Source organism: Mirounga angustirostris, unplaced genomic scaffold (genome assembly GCF_029215605.1).
Source record: "Mirounga angustirostris isolate CCGP_5_RB_7025 unplaced genomic scaffold, mMirAng1.0.hap1 SCAF_1, whole genome shotgun sequence".
Classification (NCBI taxonomy): Eukaryota; Metazoa; Chordata; class Mammalia; order Carnivora; family Phocidae; genus Mirounga; species Mirounga angustirostris.
In genome coordinates, this window is record NW_026991709.1 from 22,083,789 (window position 1) to 22,104,148 (window position 20,360).

The window sequence follows — 20,360 nt, forward strand, 5'->3', positions numbered from 1 at the left end:
AGAAGGAGGAGAGGTGATGAGAGTGAAGGTAAGGAGTGATGCACTCTGAAGATGAGTAAAAGGACCTCGACACTGGAATGCAGGTGACCTCTAGAAGTAGAAAAGGGCAAGGAAATGGATTTTTCTCCAGAGCTAACAGAAGAAACACAATTCTACAGACACCTTGATTTTAGCTTATAAGAAACATGTCGGACTTCTGATCTCCAGAACTGTAAAATAATACGTTTGTGTATTGTTAGGTTTGTAGGGATTTGTTACAACAGCAAATAGAGAACTAAAACAATTGGCATTCTTTAACTTTCCACGTTTTCCTAAGTAGCATGTGTGAAAATTTGCTCTTTTTTTTTTTTTTTTTTATTACAAAGATTTAGGTTTAGGAGAGGGTATATACTGATTAAAATGTTATTCCTGGGGATAAAAGGTAAAATAATATTTGGATTCTTGGGATAACTCATGGAGGTCTGATTTCTCAGTATCTAACAACAAAATGCACCATTAAATTACAAAGCTCCTCGATGAATACGTGGAAGAGAAGCTTTAAAATGTCTACTCTTCTGTTTGGAACTGAAATACACTCACATATTTATGGCCAATTAAATTACTACAAAGTTGCCAAGAATGTACAATGGGGAAAGGACAGTCATCTCAATAAATGGTATTGGGAAAACTGGACAGCTACATGCAAAAGAAATAAATTGAACCGCTATCTTACACCATACACAAAAATTAACTCAAAATGTATTACAGAGTTGGATGTAGAACCTGAAAGTGTAAACCTCTAGAAGACATAGAGGGAAAGCTCCTTGACCCTGGCCTTGGCAATGATTTTTTTTTTTTCAATTTCACATCACAAACAAAGGTGACAAAAGCAAAAATGAACAAGTGGTACTATATCAAGCTAAAAATTCTCTTCACAGTGAAGGAAACCGTCAACAAAATGAAAAGGCAACCTACCGAATGGGAGAGAACATTTGCAAAAAAATAATTTGCAAACATGGTTTTCGCAAACCATATATTTGATAAAGGATTCATATCTAAAATATATAAGGAACTGATACAACTCAATAGCAAAACCAAAATCAAACCAAACCAAACCAAAACAAGCAAGTGGATTAAAAAGTAGGCAAAGGATCTGAATAGAGACACTTTCCCAAAGAAGACATACAGATGGCCAATAAGAAACTGAAAAGGTGCTCAATATTGCTAATCATCAAGAAACTGAAAAGGTGCTCAACATTGCTAATCATCAAGGAAATGCAAATCAAAATCACAATGAGGTATCACCTAACACCTGTTAGAATGGCTGTTACCAAAAAAACAAGAGATAACAAGTGGTGGTGATCCCATGGAGAAAAGCAAACCCTGTGACCTGTTGGTGAAAATTGGTGCAGCTACAATGGAAAACAGGCGTTTCCTAAAAAAATTAGAAATAGATGTACCATATGAGCCAGCAAATTCACTTCTGGGTATTTATCTGAAGGAAATGAAAACACTAACCTGAAAAGATATCTGTACCCCTATGTTCACTGTGGCATTATTTACAATAGCTGAGACATAGCAGCAACCTAAATGTTCATCCATGGATGAATGGATAGAGAAAATATGATTACACACACACACAACAGACACACACGGGAATGTTATTCATCCGCAAAAAAGGAAATCTTGCCTTCAGAATTTGCAACAACATGGATGGGCACTGAAGGCGTTATGCTAAGTGACCAGAGTCATACAGAGAAAGACAAATACCTATGATCTGATTTATATGTGCAATCTTAACAACAAAACCCTCATAGGTACAGAGAAGAGATCGATGATTGCCAAAGGTGGGCAGTGGTGGGTGGGCAAAATGGGTGAAGGTGGTAAAAAAGAAGAGAGAGAGAGAAAGAAAGAAAGAAAGAAAGAAAGAAAGAAAGAAAGAAAGAAAGAAAGAAAGGAAATCCTACTTTTCCATAATGACATTAGCTCTTTAAGAAATTTGAGAGGAGCTAAACATGGGGAGATTCAGAAAACGTGATATAAGAAAAGACTTGCCCTCTTTAAATTCAGAAAAATAATGTATTTTGACTAGGCATTGGAGAACATAATGGTGAAATATTTTCATAATATGATTCCCTTGCTCGTAGTCCTCCACAGTTGTAAATTAATATTTTACTGTATAAATTAATGTCTCAATATAAATCATGGTCAAATATATTTTGTTAAGGAGGACTATAAATCTTACTAATTAGAATGTATTTAGATGAGATATACTACACACAAACAGTCATCCAGGATAAACAAGCTGGTAATGGAACAGGCTTTTCCAAGTCTTTGCCACTTTCTCTGATTATTCAGATTCCACCAAATATTTCCAATCATAAATTCCTTCCCCATTCCCACTTTGCCACATGGCTATATTCTTAAAGGAAAATGAGATGATTATTTGTATACATATAATATGATATATACACGCAATGCACACACACACATATAGATATATAATTTGTTTGCAATAAACTATCATCTCATATTTGGTCTTAAACTATGATTTTGCAGGTATCTACATAACAATATATGGTGGTCCATAGTATACCATTCACAAGAAGTGCATGAAAGATTTGACATTCTAAGTTTGTCCTTCTGAGTTTCTGGCAACATTTGTATCATGTCCTTTATTAGATAAGGCTATTTGATTTTGAACAATAGAACTAGCCCATGGGAAATCCTAGTAAAAGAAAACAATAAGCTGTTGTTAGAAGGACATAATAATAGCTTTTCAACCAACAAAATAAAGTGGTTAACAGCTATTGGAAAGAATATGAATGTATTTGCGTGTATAACTAATGACGCAGAAAATGCAAGAGCTCATCAAAGCCTTTTTGGAAACACTTTCACTGGGTCACTTATAAACAATCATTCAAAGTCCCATGTTTATTTTAACTCAGAATTCAGGTGGAAAATTTCCATCCATGAGCTTGGCAAGCATGCCCCCTTCTGTTACTGTGTGCGAATTTGGGGTAGAAGGCTGTGATGGCCTGATTGATTGTCTCAAACAAATCACATGGATTTGGAGAGGAGAAATTTCTTTAAAGGAATAGTGCTGATAAACAAGACAGCATGACAGTGCATTCATTAAAGGCATATTCCAGGTTTGTTTATTCCTGAAAAAAATCTGGGCTCTCTGATCAGCCACTGAAATAGGTGTTTAATTTCCTTCAATCTTGATAGAGTCTTTTTTTCTTTATCATTCTTTCCCTTTTAGTAACCTTTTTCTTTTCTGTTGGATGTCTTGGGCTGTTTATAGATTATGGACAAAGTCAATAAAGATAGTGAACTGTTCCCTTCAAAACTCATGTTATGTAATCTCCACATTTCTGCTTTGCCAGAAATGAAATTTTACCGTAGATATTCCTTCATCCTCAGTCATTAGCTCAAACTATCTTTCCCCAGGTAACTTTGTTACCCAATTTACTTTACATATAGAGAAAACTAGCTTATAAATGATTGGATGGTACATTATTACAATCCCATTCTTTAGCATCTCTTCATGCTGTCTCAATTCAAGCACTTCATTACATTAGCTTCCTTTCAGAACAGTGAAGCTAGGAGGAAATTGCTATAGAACATGATTGCATATAATTTTCATTTGGGCCTCTTTACTAAGTTGAAATTTAGATGTACATGCTCCAAATCATGAAGTCATGGTTGTGCTGCACTCACCCTGTTTTCATCTGAGAAAATTAGGCCCCCTTAGTTTTACCTGTTAGCTAGTTCTGAGAATTTACCAGCATCCTGATTTATTCACGCGTGAAATAAGTCCTATGGTTGGATTTCCTATTCTTGCTCCTCCACCTGCCTTCGTCTCTGGTCTTTGTGAGATGGACAAGTAACTGTGCCCAAAGAGTAGTCACAGTGCTGTAGAGAACACTGGACTCTTCTATAATCTTATACTTCACCCCAAATGTAGGTACAAGAGTATCCCTAATTTCTTTCAGAAAAAAAATGGAACAAAGTTAGTTCATTTAGGCAGCCAATGTTAAAGACTTGCCAATAGCAGAAAGGAATTACAATGGAAAATACTTACAAGCACTGCATAGGTGAAAACTTTTCACAGATCTTTTTCCAGTCTGCCACTTGACTGGCTTTTTGTATCTCTTCACCTGACAAAGGAGAGCTACTCTTTAGACCACAATCATGGAAGTATCTTGGGTTTTCCCAGCCATTTCATAGCAATGTGGACCAAACTAACTCTCCCCCTAAGAAGGAGGAAGGGGATTTTTTTTTTCTCTGTGTGGTCCCTCTCCCAAAGTAGGATTTTAGGCTCTAAATTTTCATGTTCCACAAATGACTGTCAGTTGGAAGGTCTATTCCCTTTGGAGAAAATCACCTCTCTTTTCCCAGAGGAATATAGTCCATTCCCAATCACCCCCCCAAAAAGGAATCATCAGCAAAGCATTCTATAAGTCTGGGCAATTTGATCAAAACAGCTCAGGTCACATTCCACACATCAGTCCTCTTTATTCTAATAAAAAAAAGTTCATATTCTTTGTATAATCTTTCTTCAGTATTAGACAAAGAAAAATCTTTTTTTCCCCATTTCAACTATTACATGCAATTCCATATCTGCAAAGAGTTATGCAAAGAATGGCACCAAAAATAATCAAAAGATAATTTATAGGAATTATACAATCAAATCAAATTGAGAAATATAAATGGTTTCCAAAGGAACATCATGTGCAGAGGAAGAGTTCCGTTAAAAGTTTACCAAACAGCAAGGTGTTTCCAGTACTTTATTTTACTCAAGCTTTTCACAAGAACATCGTGCAGTATATCCTTCACAATTGTATCGGAAAAACTGAATTATGTAGCTAAGTATTAGAAAAATAATAATAACAAATTTTTTATAACAAATGTTTCTTAAATTCCCTTTAGATTCTTCTCAAATGTTGGGCATGAGCATGGAAATTAGACAACTTATTTAGCTATGAACTAAAAAATTAAAGATGAAGAAAATCAGGCAATAAGTCATAATCCAACCAAAAGTAATAATTTATACATAAGCTAGTATAAATGCTATATTAAACTAAATTAATGGTAATTAAACTCACGTGATACTAATTATAACTAGTACAAATACTATGTTAAATATTATAATACAAAATATTTTAGGGGTTTGCATTAGAAATTTTGTACTACCAGCTTGCATATGTCTTGAGTTCACTTCAGGATTCAGAAATATCAGGAGAGGGATGTCTTCCAGTCACTTTTCACGGAGGACTCAGGGATTGCCTCAGAAGGAGAAAATAGAGGAAGGAAATTTTGAGAAGAGCATAGCATGGTGCCTGTCTCATTTTTGTTATTAGCTTAGCCTCCTTTATGATGCCTAGGTTTTAAGGAAAAACACTAAAAATAAAAGTCAGACCAAAGGAGATGGGTCATTAAAGACACATGATAAAAGCTACTGGATGAGGGAAGTGTTGAGGTTTTAATGCATTGAAACTTATACAACTGGGGAGAAGGATGGCTCAGAGAGCTGAAGGGAAGTGTCAACAGAGACACTGGTAGCTTCATCAATTATCAAAATATACATACATTCAGTGGTGGAGAGATTTGGCAAGTATAGCAGCTCTGAAAGCTGCACAGTGCGCAGGCTCAGCCCATATCAATTGGACCCATAATCCTGGATCCACCACGTGTTACCAGTATGATCTTGGATAAGCCCCAGTTTCTTCATCTATACATTGATGATGAATTGATGATAGAATCTGCCTCCCAGGGCAGCTGTTAGGAGCTCCTGGCAAAGTGTTGGACACAGTGACTGATATACAGTAAGTCCAGTAAGTTTTCTGCAAATGTTTGCCATTAATTTTTCTCTGTCCTCAGCAGTGCCCTTGGAGAAGACAGCTGTATCACTGTGATATCGACTAGTTTTCTCAACGTTGGTGCTTCATCAAATGAGCAGCACTGTACCCAACCCTGACTGTCTGCACTTTCAATAAGATGCTTTCCCAGGCAGGTAGTATTGCAGCAACAGAAAGTACAAGAAGAAGACCAGAGAAAGAAAAAAGTAAAGAGAATAGGAAACGGCCAAGTGCCATCGAGTCAACCATTACATCACCTTTAAAAGTTTAATCTAATATCTGTTGTGTTCCTTGACTATTTTCTCATTTTATTTACTTTTTTTTTTTAAGATTTTATTTATTTATTTGTCAGAGAGAGGGAGAGAGAGCACAAGCTGGGGGAGTGGCAGGCAGAGGTAGAGGGAGAAGCAGGCTTCCCGCTGAGTAAGGAGCCTGATGCGGGACTTGATCCCAAGACCCTGGGATCATGACCTGAGCTGAAGGCTGAGCCACCCAGGCGTCCCTCAGTTTATCGTTTTATAATATTTGACATTCGAAAGTTTTACATTTCTGTACATCAAAATTCTTGTTCCTTTGTGGCAGAATTTATAAATTCTAAATGTTTCTAGGCTAGATGTTCAAAAATTATTTAAAAAAATATTTCTGATTTTCTTCATGGTTTCTTTCTGAATTTTTCATTCCAATAGTAATCATCACTTTTATGTGACATACTACATATCAAAATCAATTATTTTCAATAAATTTTTTCTTCTTCATAAGACTGATAGCAGTTCAGGGTGCCTGGGTGGCTCAGTCGGTTAAGTGTCTGCCTTCAGCTCAGGTCATTATCCCAGGGTTCTGGGATTGAGTCCTGCATCGGGCTCCCTGCTCAGCAGGGAGTCTACTTCTCCCTCTGCCTCCCACTCTGCCTACTTGTGCGCTCTCTATCTTTCTGTCAAATAAATAAAATCTTAAAAAAAAAAAAAAGACTGAGAGCAGTTCAGTACATACGAATTCATCATGTGAATGACAACGTCATTTGGGATAGAGTGCAAATATAGTTTGATATAACTGATCATATGTTTTTTCATGCCCCCCCCCACCACACACACTTACACATATACCCATAATCATTGGCTTAAATGATCATTTCCCTAACAAACTTCCAAAAATAAACTATTTTGTCATTATGTCATGTTTTTATTCTTTATCTTCCTTCATGGCTGCATTCTGATTTTAGAAAATGTAAACAATCTGTATTTATGAATATTTTATTTTTCTAAGTGACCATGTATATATTCACATTTAAAATATATAAATAACATATTTTGAATGTTCTTCCTCAAAATGTGCACCTATAATCACATTTTATAAATTAACATAGGGCGATGAAGAAATGGTACTTTTAGGTTTAAGTGGAACATAAGGTTCAAGGCCAGGTACTTGTCTTTAGTCCATGGAAGATTCTGGACTCCTCTCATAGGGATTTAATTTTTGTTGTTGTTGTTGTGTTTTTAGAGGGGGGTGGGGGCGAGGCAGAGGGGGAGAGAGGGAATCTTCCAACCCAGCATGGAGCTTGACATGGAACCGATCCCAGGACCCTGGAACCATGACCTGAGCAGAAATCAAGGGTCCAGTGCTTAACCCATTGAGCCACCCAGGTGCTGCAGGAGATTTGCAATTTTAATACTAAATTTGTTACCATGATGCTGTTTGTAAATTTTGTAATACTAGGACTGAATAACAATAAGCTTTATCTCATTTATTCATTAGTGTGCATAGTTGCTTTAACTCTGCAATTCTCTTAACTCTACCTATTTTATATAACTTTTCATGCTCTTTTTTTTTTTTTTTGACTTTGGACTGTTAGCAGTATTTGGAGTTTCAATTATGTGAATTGCCTCTTTATAGCCTTTGCCTATTTTCTATTAGGTTGTTCATTCCATTCTTGTTAAATTGTGAGATCTCTATATAGATATTAACCTCATCTCTTTCTGCCTTAAGCTTCCCCCCCCCAAATTAGTCATTTATTTACTTACTGACTTTATAATATTTGTTTTCCCATTAAGAAATTTGTCATTTTAATTAAAAATACATTTCTCACATTTATTTTATAGCATTAGTGTTTCTGTCATACTAAGAAGTTTCTTTGCCTTGTCCATGAAAATTCTAGATGTTCTTAAAATATCTCAACATCAGAATAACTTTTATGTAGTATTGTTTATTGTTCTATGATAGGCCACTTTAGTACTTCTTTTTCAAATATTTTCTTGTTCTTTTTAATGGCACTTATTCTTCTATATGTATTGCTTTTTTTTAAAGATTTTATGTATTTATTTGTTGGGGGGGTGGAGAGTGCACACGTAGGGGAGAACCACAGGCAGAGGGAGAAGCAGGCTCCCCGCTAAGCAGGCAGCCTGATGTGGGACTCAATCCTAGGACCATGGGATCATGACCTGAGCCAAAGGCAGATGCTTAACTGACTGAGACACCCAGGAGTCCCATCTTGTATAGATATATATATTTCAATATAGATTTATCTGATTCTGAAAACTGTACTCCTTTGGAATTACATTAGGTATATTGGATTTGCATTAAAGGCACACACAAATTTTAGCTTTCACTACTCTTGTGTCTATATTACTTTATTTTATATATTTGTAGCACTAATAACAAGGATTATCAGTTTTCCTATATTTCCCATGTGTCTCCCTACCTTACACTATTCACTTATTAAATATATATATTTATATACAAAACATATATATATATATATATATTTTGCTTGAGCTTCCTGGTTTTCAGTGAACACAATTATATTATCAGCAATAAGAGATGTTAGTTATATAAATTTCCCAAATTTCTATATTAATATTATTTCTTTTTTTAAAATTATGCTTGCAGGGATTCTCTGAGACAAAGCTCAATAATGATGGTCTTAAAAACTCTCTTTCTTTTGTGATTTTAATTGAAATATTGTTAATATTTTTCCATTTATGGTACAGCTTTCTTTTCTTTCTTGGTAAAAGATCTGGATATTTTATTTTTTTTTAAAGATTTTATTTATTCATTTGAGACAGAGAGAATGAGAGAGAGAGAGAGAGCACATGAGAGGGGGGAGGGTCAGAGGGAGAAGCAGGCTCCCCGCCGAGCAGGGAGCCCGATGCGGGACTCGATCCAGGGACTCCAGGATCATGACCTGAGCCGAAGGCAGTCGCTTAACCAACTGAGCCACCCAGGCGCCCAAGATCTGGATATTTTAAAGAAAAGTTTTACTTTTATGTTACTCTGCATTATTTTGTTAGGGAAAAGTGCCTGAATTGTATTAAATAACTTTTTGTCAAATATCACATTTTTCTGTCACCTAATTGGTGACAAAGCAAATTATATTTGTTATATTTGCCAGTATGAAATCACACTTACATGCATATGCTGAATCATACTTTGTGATGGTTTATTTATGTATTTTTTACATTTCTGGATTCTAATCACTAATATTGACTGATATATAATTTTGGACTGATTTTTAGTCTCGGAGTTTGTTTTCATATATTGCTAATAGTGAACATTTTTATTAGTTTCATAAAGCTAATTGAGGTTTCTTATACTTTTTTCTGTAGTCTGAGTAGCTTAAGAAATAGTGGAATGGTTGTTTTTTAAAAGTTAGAGAATATATTTGAAAATGACATATCTGAAAAAGGGAGAGTACCCAAAATATATAAAGAACTTATAGAACTCAACACCAAAAAATAATCTAATTAAAAATGGGTAGAAGACATGAAAACACATTTCTCCAAAGAAGACATACAGATGACAAAAGGACACATAAGAAGATGCTCAACATTACTCAGGGATTTGTAAATCAAAACCATAATGAGATCATTCATACCTGCCCAAAGGGCTAAAATCAAAACAAGAAGAAACAAGTGTTGATGAGGAGGTGGAGATAAAGGAACACTTGTACCACATTGATGGAAATACAAACTGGTGCAGCTACTGTGAAAAACTGTATGGAGGTTCCTCAAAAACTTAAAAAACAGAACTACCATGTGATCCAATAATCACACTACTGGATATTCACCTAAAGAATACAAAACACTAATTCAAAGGAATACACTTACCCTTATGTTTACAACAGCATTATTTACAATAGCCAAATTATGGAAGCAACCTAAGTGTCCATTGAGAGATGAATGGATAAAGATGATGTAGATAGGTATATATATACACACATATATACATATATACATACACAGAATAGAATATTATTTAGCCATAAAAATAATGTAATCTTGCCATCTGCAACAACATGGATGAATCTAGAAAGTATAAAAGCTAAGCAAAATAAGTCAGTCAGAGAAAGACAAAAACCATATGATTTCACTCATATGTGGAATTTAAGAAACAAAAGAATAAAAGAGGAAAAAAAAGACAAACCAAGAAAACAGACTCTTAACTATAGAAAACATACAGATGGGGGCGGGGGGGATGGGTGAAATAGGTGAAGGGGATTAAGGGTACACTTACCATGATGAGCCCTGGGGGATGTATGGAATTGTTGAATCACTGTACTATACACTTGAAACGAATATAACGCTGTATGTTGACTGTACTGGAATTTAAATAAATATAATATAAAAGAGGAGAGAAAGAAAGAAACAAAGTTAGATATAGTTCCAGGTTTATCCATGTTGTTGTAAATGGGAAATAGGGAGATGTTGCTCAAAGGGTACAAACTTTCAGTTATAAGATGAATAAATTCTGGGAATCTAATGTACAGCAAGGTGACTATAGTCAATAATATTATACACTTGAAATTTGCTGAAAGAGTAGATCTTAAGTATTCTGACCACAAACAAAAAATGCAACTATTTAAGATGACGAATATGTTAACTAGCTTGATTATAGTAATCATTTTCTAAGGTATACCTAAATCATCATGCTCTACACCTTAAATACATACTATTTTTCTTTCTCAATTACTCTTCAAAGCTAGAAAAAAAGAAAAAAAATAGCAAAAGAGAAAAAAATAGCAAAAGAGCAAAAGAGAGAAAAAAATTTAGATATACCTCAACCTGAAGAAAATATATATTTATTTTCAACCATTTTGCCCCAAAATAATGATAAAGAATATACTTAATGCTTCCCAGAAAAAGCTAGATTTTAAAGTAAATATTACTAAGAACAAAGGAACTGAAAAGCTATATATATTAACAGGCTGATTTTTTTAAATGTTTGGAAAAAATAAAAATGTAAATCAACAATACATTGAGTACTAGTTTCTTTCATTCATTTAAGAATTTATCAAGAACCAAATGTTCACTGTCCAATCATAAAAGTAGGAAATACCAAAGTGATTAAAATATTCAGTCTATTACCCTGTGCTCACAGTTGTGTGGAAGGAAACATATATTAAAACAATTAACAGAATTATGTCAGAGAAGTAATAGGAAAATAGCAAAAGGAAGCAACTAATCAACTTTTGACCTAATGAGGCTAAGAAAGGTTTTCCCTTGTTCTGAAGTTTATATGAATATGTCCTTATAAGAATGCTGTATTTTATTAGCTAAATTCGTATTTATATTGATGAATTTTATACCAAAAGATTATATATAATTTAAGAAAATAAGTCACATTGTCTGGATGTATATAAGAATAAGTTGCAATTTCTCACAGCTTTTTCTGATTTCAATAATATGTCAGGGTCTATGGGATTGAATATTATGAAAAATTTGTTTCTAGTGGTTCTACACTAAAATCCGTAATATTCCTGAAATTTAATTCTTCATTTGTTATCCCTTTAGCCAAGCTTGTCAACATGTTTATAAGTACAGATGCTTGTACATGTGACACATACACACAGATGCACATGTGTATAATTACAGAATACCAGAGAAATATCTTAGGGATGCCGAAATTTATAACTATTCAGGAATATATAGTCAGGAATTAAAATCCTGATGTTTCTGCAAAAGAATGAAACTGGACCACTTTCTTACACCATATACAAAAATAAATTCAAAACAAATGAAAGACCTAAAGGTGAGACAGGAAACCATCAAAATCCTAGAGAAGAACACAGGCGGCAACCTCTTTGACATCAGCCATAGCACCGTCTAACTAGACATGTCTCCAGAGGCAAAGGAAACAAAAGCAAAAATGAATCACTGGGACTTCATCATCAAGAAAAAAGCTTCTGCATAATGAAGGAAACAACAAAACAAAGGTAGCCCACAGAATGGGAGAAGATATTTGCAAATGATGTATCTGATAAAGGATTAATATCCAAAATCTATAAAGAACTTACCAAACTGAACACCCAAAAAACAAATAATCCAGTTAAGAAATGGGCAGAAAACACAGATAGACATTTTTCCAAAGAAGATATACAGATGGCCAACAGACAAAGAGATGCTCAACATCAATCATCATCAGAGAAATACAAATCAAAGCCATGATGTGATACCACCTCACAATGGTCAGAATGGCTAAAATTAACAAATCAGGAAATGACAGATGTTGGCCAGGATGTGGAGGAAAGGAAACCCCCTTGCATTTTTGGTGGGAATGCAAACTGGTGCAGCCACTCTGGAGAATGGTATGGAGGTTCCTCAAAAAGTTAAAAATAGAACTACCCTATGACCCAGCAGTTGCACTACTAGGTATTAAGCAAGAGGATACAAAAATATTGATTTGAAGGGGCACAGGCACTCCGATGTTTATAGCAGCATTACAAACAATAGCGAAATTATGCAAAGAGCCCAAATGTGTCTATCAACTGATGAATTGAGAACTTGTGAGATATATATACATATATATATATACACACACACATATATATGAGATATATACAATGAAATATTACCCAGCCATCAAAAAGAATGAAAGCTTGCTATTGGCAATATGTGGATGGAGCTAGAGTGTATTATGCTAAGTGAAATAAGTCAGTCAGAGAAAGACAAATACCATATAATTTCACTTATATGTGGAATTTAAGAAACAAAAAGGATGAACATAGGGAAGGGGGGGAAGAGAGGAAGGCAAACCATAACTGTAGAGAACAAACTCCTCAGTTTCCTTGGGGGAGGTGTGTGGGGGTGAGCTAAATGGGTGATGGATATTAAGGACAGCGCTTGTGATGAGCACTGAGTGTTGTATGTAAATGATAAATCACTAAATTCTACTCCTGAAACCAATATTACACTGTATGTTAACTAACTAGAATTTAAAGAAAAATTTGAAACAAAAATAAATAAATAAATAATAAAATTTTTAAAAAATAGTTTAAACACCAAAAAACAATTGCTGCTGTTTTATAAAATAACAAGGAATTGTTAAGTTTAAACTAAACTTTAAATATAGAGGTGTTCCTGGGTGGCTCAGTTGGTTGTGTTTGACTCTTAATTTTTGGTCATGATATCAAGCCCCACGTTGGGCTCCATGCTCAGCAGGGACTCTTCTTAAGGATTCTTTCTCTCCCTCTCCTTCTGCAGCTCCCCCACCTGCATGTTCTCTCTCTCACAAATAAATAAATCTTTTAAAAATTAAATTAGGGACGTCTGGGTGACTCAGTCAGTTAAGCATCTGTCTCCGCTCAGGTCATGATCCCAGGGTACTGGGATCGAGTCCTGCATGGGGCTCCTTGCTCAGTGGGGAGCCTGCTTCTCCCTCTACCTGCCACTTCCCATGCTTGTGCACACTCTCTCTCTGACAAATTAATAAATAAGATTTTTAAAAAATAATAAAAAGTAAAAATTAAATAAAAATTAAATTAAATATAGAAATGAATAAAGGAGGTAACTTTTCTAGAAGTCAGCATCATGCTTGAATTGTGGGTACTTCATATACAATGACTAATTTCAGTGGATTCACTCCATTACATATGCTCCAGTTTATTCATCATCTGTTGAAAGAATATAGAGAAAATGAAAAGAGGTACAGAAGAAAATCAGTGGCAATAACAAACAGATTTAATTTTTTTTAATTGAGGTATAATTAACATACAATGTTATATTAGTTTCAGGTGTACAACATTGATTCAACAGTTGTATACATTACTCAGTGCTTACCATGATAAGTGTAGTCACCATTTGTCATCATAAAAGTTTATTATAATCTTATTGACTATTTTTCCTATGCTATACTTTTCATCTCTGTGACTCATTTATTCTATAATTGGAAGTTTATACCCCTAATCTCCTTTATTTCACCCACCCCCGCACCACACCTCTGGTAACCACCAGTTTGTTCTCCGTATTTAAGAATCCATTTGTTTGGGCGCCTGGGTGGCTCAGATGGTTAAGCGTCTACCTTCAGCTCAGGTCATGATCCTGGAGTCCCGGGATCGAGTCCCGCATCGGGCTACCTGCTCGGTGGGAGTCTGCTTCTCCTCCCTCTGACCGTCCTCCCTCTCCTGCTCTCTGTCTGTCATTCTCTCTCTCTCAAATAAATAAATAAAATCTTTTTTAAAAAAAAGAATCCATTTGTTTGTTTGCTTGTTTTGTTTTTTTGATTCTATGTATAAGTGAAATCATATCGTATTTGTCTTTCTCTACCTGACATCTCACTTGGCGTAATACTCTCTAAGTACATCCGTGTTGCTGCAAATGCCAAAAGATCTCATTCTTTTTTTATCACTGAGTAATATTCTGATGTGCACTTATATATATACACACACACACACCATATCTTCTTTACTCATTCATTTATTGATGGACATTTAGATGGCTTCCATATCTTGGTAAATAATGCTGCAATAAACATATAAGTGCATATACTTTTTGAATTAGTGTTTTTGCTTTCTTTGGGTAAATACCCAGTAGTGGAATTACTACTATTTCTATTTTTAGTTTCCTGAAGAACCACCAAACTATTATCCACAATTGCTGCACCCATTTACATTCCCACCAGCAGTGCACGAGAGTTCCTTTTTCTCCACATCTTTTGCAACACTTCTTATAGATAAAACAAATTTTTAAAAGAGATGAAAGAAATTTAGGTAGTTACCTGGAGAAATAAAAAGTCCACTGGAGTATGAACTAAGATTTTCAGAGGAGTTTCACTTCTAATTTTTTTTAATTATTATTATTACAAATGGTTTCTTATTTATAGAATTACCACCAACACACACACATACACACAATATTAATGAGTAAGGTGGGCTGCCATCTGTTTTTCTTAATTTCCTCATTAACCAACTAAATATTATCATTGCTGAAGTTCTCTAGTTCTGAGTATACATATAAATTAAAATTGTAGAAGATGAAGCAAAGTTAGATAAAAAATAGCTATCATGTTATTTATCATATTGCATAGATGTCTATCTGTTCGCGTGTGAATATGTAGATTTGCTACTTATGCAGCAAGGAAAAAAATTTTTGATCACTAACCATAACTACTACCTTCAACCTTCGACTCCTCAATTAAGCAGCTGAATTAAAATTTCCACTTGAAAGTCTCACAGCCTCCTCATGTTTCACGTTTTCAGAACTAGACTTTTCATACTCCCTCCCCAAGCCTATTTCCTACACAATTGTCCTGTTTTGCTTAATAGAGACTCTACCACTCTTTCTGCCTGGGACAAGACTTTCAAGTCTTTATTGTACTTCCTATTTCTCATTGGGCATTGAATTATCAGTAAATACGATCAGGTCTACTTTAAAATAAATCCAAAATTTGAGTTCTTCCCCTAATTTCCACCCTTACCTCCTTAGTGTGAGCACCATTGTGGTTTGCTTCATTTGTAACAATGTCTCCTAATGGGTCTCCCTGCGTGACTCTTGCTCTTCTGTAGTCTATTGTATACCTGATCACCCAGTAATATTTTAAAAGTGAATGTCAAAGCATGTTTCTCCTCTCCTGTCATCCAGTGTCATCTGGACCCACTGAGACCAAAAGCCCAAGTTCTCCAATGGTTCACATTACCCAGGCTTCTACATCTCTAACCTTATCTCAATTACTGCTTTTTTAATATTATTGTAATTTAATCACACTCTTCTACTGGCTGTTTCTTAAGCATCACACGAGGCATTCTCTTTCCTCAGAGTCTCTGTGTATGCTTTTCTGTTGTCTACATTTTTCCCCCCACTTGCCTCTCACTTTCTGTGCTGAAATCCCACTCTATTCATAGGCCTTTCTCAAATCGCTGATGGAACCACAGTATTCTCCTACCATTCTTAGTTTCCCATACCCTGATTTCCTTCTCTTTTTGTCCTTTATTACCATCTGCAATATTATATATTTTTGTTCTTTCTACCTGGAAAATATGAGAAACTTTGTGTTCCTATTATGTGCTCTAGTTTCATGGACTGGAATTGTGTCTGGAGCATAGCAAACAGTGAAAGTATACTTGTGAGAATAAATAGTTAATTCTCCCTGAATCCTTTTACCATTCATTGCAGAAAAAATGCTTACCATGTATTTGATTTGTTTTGGAAGCTGAATATAGCGTATTTTACAGAAAACTTGGCTCATGACTCTGGATGAAATAACTACTTTAATTGAATACATAACCTAGAGAGGAGAAAATTATAAAATGATTTTCTTGGTACACAAACCTTAGAAAGACATGAGGAAGGTATTTCCAAGGTATCGACAGAACATTCAAACAAATGAAATAATAGTTTCTGCCCATCAAACTAAGTGAACAGACACCTTGGATAAAAAAAAAGTTTAAATGCTTCTGTAACAATATTCTGGACTCCTGGAAACAATTATGAATCAATTTTGCATTTGTTGTGCTAGGCATATTGTCTAATATGTAATAATTGTAATTTATAACAACAAAAGAGTTAGTTGAGTCAAGTAACAATATAAAACAAAAATCTTTTTGTTTGGAATAAAATTTAAAATACTATTAAAAACTATCATAAATCTATTTTAATATTTAAATACTTCAAAATTATAAAAAACTACTTCATAACAGAGAGATCTTAAAATTTAAATATTAAATATGAGAAAAGAGATAATTATATTTCTGGAAAATAAATAACATGTGCAGTGAAGACTTTTTTTAATTGGATGTACATCTAGGTAATAGGATGGGAAATAGAATGATAGAAACAACAGATGCATGGAACACAGATGCAAAAAAAAGGTTAAGGCAATTGAAATTCACTAAAATAAAGTATCTAAAAAGAAGTACAGAAAATTTGGGTATTAATATATTTTAGAGTTTTCAAACTGATTCCTAGAATGTAAATAAGTAGAAATATAACACTTTAAATGGTAGATGATTATTTAAAAACAGTCAACCAGGAAAAGTGACTGAAATAAAATAAAATAGAATCCATTAGAAATACAAAAATAAGGCAGAATGAAGAAAAAATGTTTAAAATAATTATAATACAGAAAAAAACTACAAAATATGGAAATAGGTAGTAGATAAAGGTGATGATACTATTCTTGGGGATAAAAAGAAATGCTAGAGTTTAGCCTTCGCACACTTGAGTACATGGATAAACTCATACATAAAACATGTATGAATATACACATACACATAACATACACATATACATATCTCTTGAACTTTGGACACACATATCTTATTATCAGTTGTAAATCTCTGACTGGATGTAGGTCTTGCAGAGCGTTAAACCTGCCACTTACCATTTCCCAATCCCCAGACCTGCTCTGTCTTGCTGTTCTTCTCAAGGGATGATAGCACCGACTACCCAGTGATTCAACCAGAACCTCAGCACTCATCTTAGACTTCTCCTGATGTGGCTCTGAATACCCAACATGTCAATTCTATGAGTCTGGAGATTGAGGAGTGGAAGTAGGAGTGGTCCCATTGAGCATCACTCTTAATTACCCACTTGGGTAATCTGGGTCTCCATTCTTGCAATTTTCAACTTGACAGGTCCAATGGTTCAGTTCATAAAACCAGAACACTTCCATCAGGTAATAGAGTAAGAGTTCCATTAAACATTAAAATTTATCTACCACCCAGTTTCTTCACACTCTTTGTCACAGTAGACTAACAAGCGAGGAGTGGCATCATCTTCCTGGCAGGGAATCAATCAGGATCAATTACAAGGGAGTAGAGTTAGTATTACACAACTGGTAATTCTGTTCAGAGCTACTTTGTTATCAGGGTATTGCATTGTTTCCAGAGCATTCCTTAAAAAAAAAACCTTTCTGTATACAAATATCAACGTCTCAGAATATGTTTTATGTGGATACATATGGAGGACATATATGAAAATAATATCCTACATCTACTTACACTTCACTGAATTACCCATATAAGAAGAAAACTTCTCATAATTAGGATTATCTATCCTTCTAACTTTTGGATTGAAACTTGTGGTAGTCAGGATATAGTTCAAGATACTATAACAAAGAATCTATGAAAGAGAGTGAACATAAAAATATACTATTTTATTTTTCCATCTTCTAATCCAAAGATAGTCTAGGTGGGTTTAGTAGAACAGTATACTTGATGAAAACATCCAGTGACCAAGACTCTTCTTTCTCCGTGTTCTGCTTCATTAATCTATGGTTTCCAACTTGTGGTCTAGGTTGGATATTCTAGCTACTGCCATCATGAGGTTTTTCAAGACAGCAGGAAGTAGTAAAGGGAAAAGAGAGGGCATGGTCTTTCTCTTTAAGGGCATGATTCTTGAGTTGCACACAATATTTCCACCAAGTCCCACCGGCAGGCACCTAGTCAAATGGCCTCATTAAAATGCAAGGAAATCTGGGACATGTAGGCTTTAGCTACATTTTAGCTGGCCCTACCTAGGTAAATTTTCTATTATTACAGAAAAGGCAATAAACCAAAATAGTGTAACAACTAGCTGTCTTGTCATGGATCTCATATTTATAACTACTGTCTGATTTCCCTTATCCAGGTTTCCTCATGTTAATGGCATTTGTCCTGATTGTTTGCAATTTAGGATTTGTACGATGCCACACTTTCAGCTGTTTTGGAGAGTGACTGCTCATATAAATAATACCCCTATCCCCTTATTCACTTAAGGTTTATTTCAAATATTTTGTTTAGCTTATGAATTTCATTGGGTGGTATCAACATACTATCCAAAATTATAGAAGCTTATTCACATTTGTACATGATACTATGACAAATAAAAATAAAATTAATTTCATTCATGTAGACTTATAGACACTGTGTCTGTATTTTAGAGTTTTACAGTTGTAATGAGGTTAGATAAATAAAAACAGCATGCTTATCAGTAACTTCCTTATTATAAGGAGGCTAAATAAATCTTTGAATGATGGAATCTCTTTCAAACTTCTATTTCAGTTTTCAAGGTGGAAAAATAACTGATTCTCAAAAACTAATGATTTACTGTATGGTGACTAACATAACATAATAAAATTAAATTAAATTTAAAAATAACTGATTCTTGGGGCGCCTGGGTGGCTCAGTTGGTTAAGCAACTGCCTTCGGCTCAGGTCATGATCCTGGGGTCCCGGGATCGAGTCCCGCATCGGGCTCCCTGCTCGGCGGGGAGTCTGCTTCTCCCTCTGACCCTCCCCCCTCTCATGTGCTCTCTCTCTCTCATTCTCTCTGTCTCAAATAAATAAATAAAATCTTAAAAAAAAAAAAAAAAGAACTACGGTACATGTTTCATTGTATTTTTTTTTTTTTAAGATTTTATTTATTTATTTGACAGAGAGAGACACAGCGAGAGGGGAACACAAGCAGGGGGAGTGGGAGAGGGAGACGCAGGCCTCCCGCGGAGCAGGGAGCCTGATACGGGGCTCGATCCCAGGACCCTGGGATCATGACCTGAGCCGAAGGCAGACGCTTAACAACTGAGCCACCTAGGCGCCCCTGTATTTTTTTAACTGCATATTTTTTTTTTCAAAAGCATCTTGATTCTAAATATCAGCCTTCAAACTAAAAAATGGTCATAATTTTGTGAATGTGTGATAAGACACCTTTAAGACCAAAAAGAAATCTATAAAAAATTGTAACTGTGTGAGTTGATTTTTTTATATATATATTTTATTTATTTATTTGAGAGAGAGCAAGCGAGCGCTAGTGCAAGTGTGGGGGGAGGGGCAGAGGGAGAGGAGGACGGAGACTCCCGGCTGAGGCTGAGCAGGGAGCCCACATAAGGTTCAATCCCAGGACCCCAGGATCATGACCTGAGCCAAAGGCAACCACTTAACTGACTGAGCCACCCAGGTGCCCCGTCAGTTTTAGATTCAGTAAACACAACAGGAAAAAACAGGAGACCTGGAATGATATAATATGTCTAGTGCGGAGTGGATATGAATTGTTTTATAGGGCAACAGATACTAAAAAAAAAAAAAAAAAAGCTGCAAAAGAAGTAAGAGCACACATAATTTTAAGGATCTTAATTACACAGCTGGGCAAGCTAGACGGGGAAAGTTTGTAAAATTAAGTGACTGTACAATCATACTGTAGGGGTGGAAAACTTTTCTTCCCTTCTAAATTCTTTGGTCCAATAATTTGACATAAGACAGAGTAACTGGAAAAAAAAAAATGTATATACAGGAGTCCGGAAGACATGAGATTCAAGGCAGTGGGGCCATTGAAGTTTA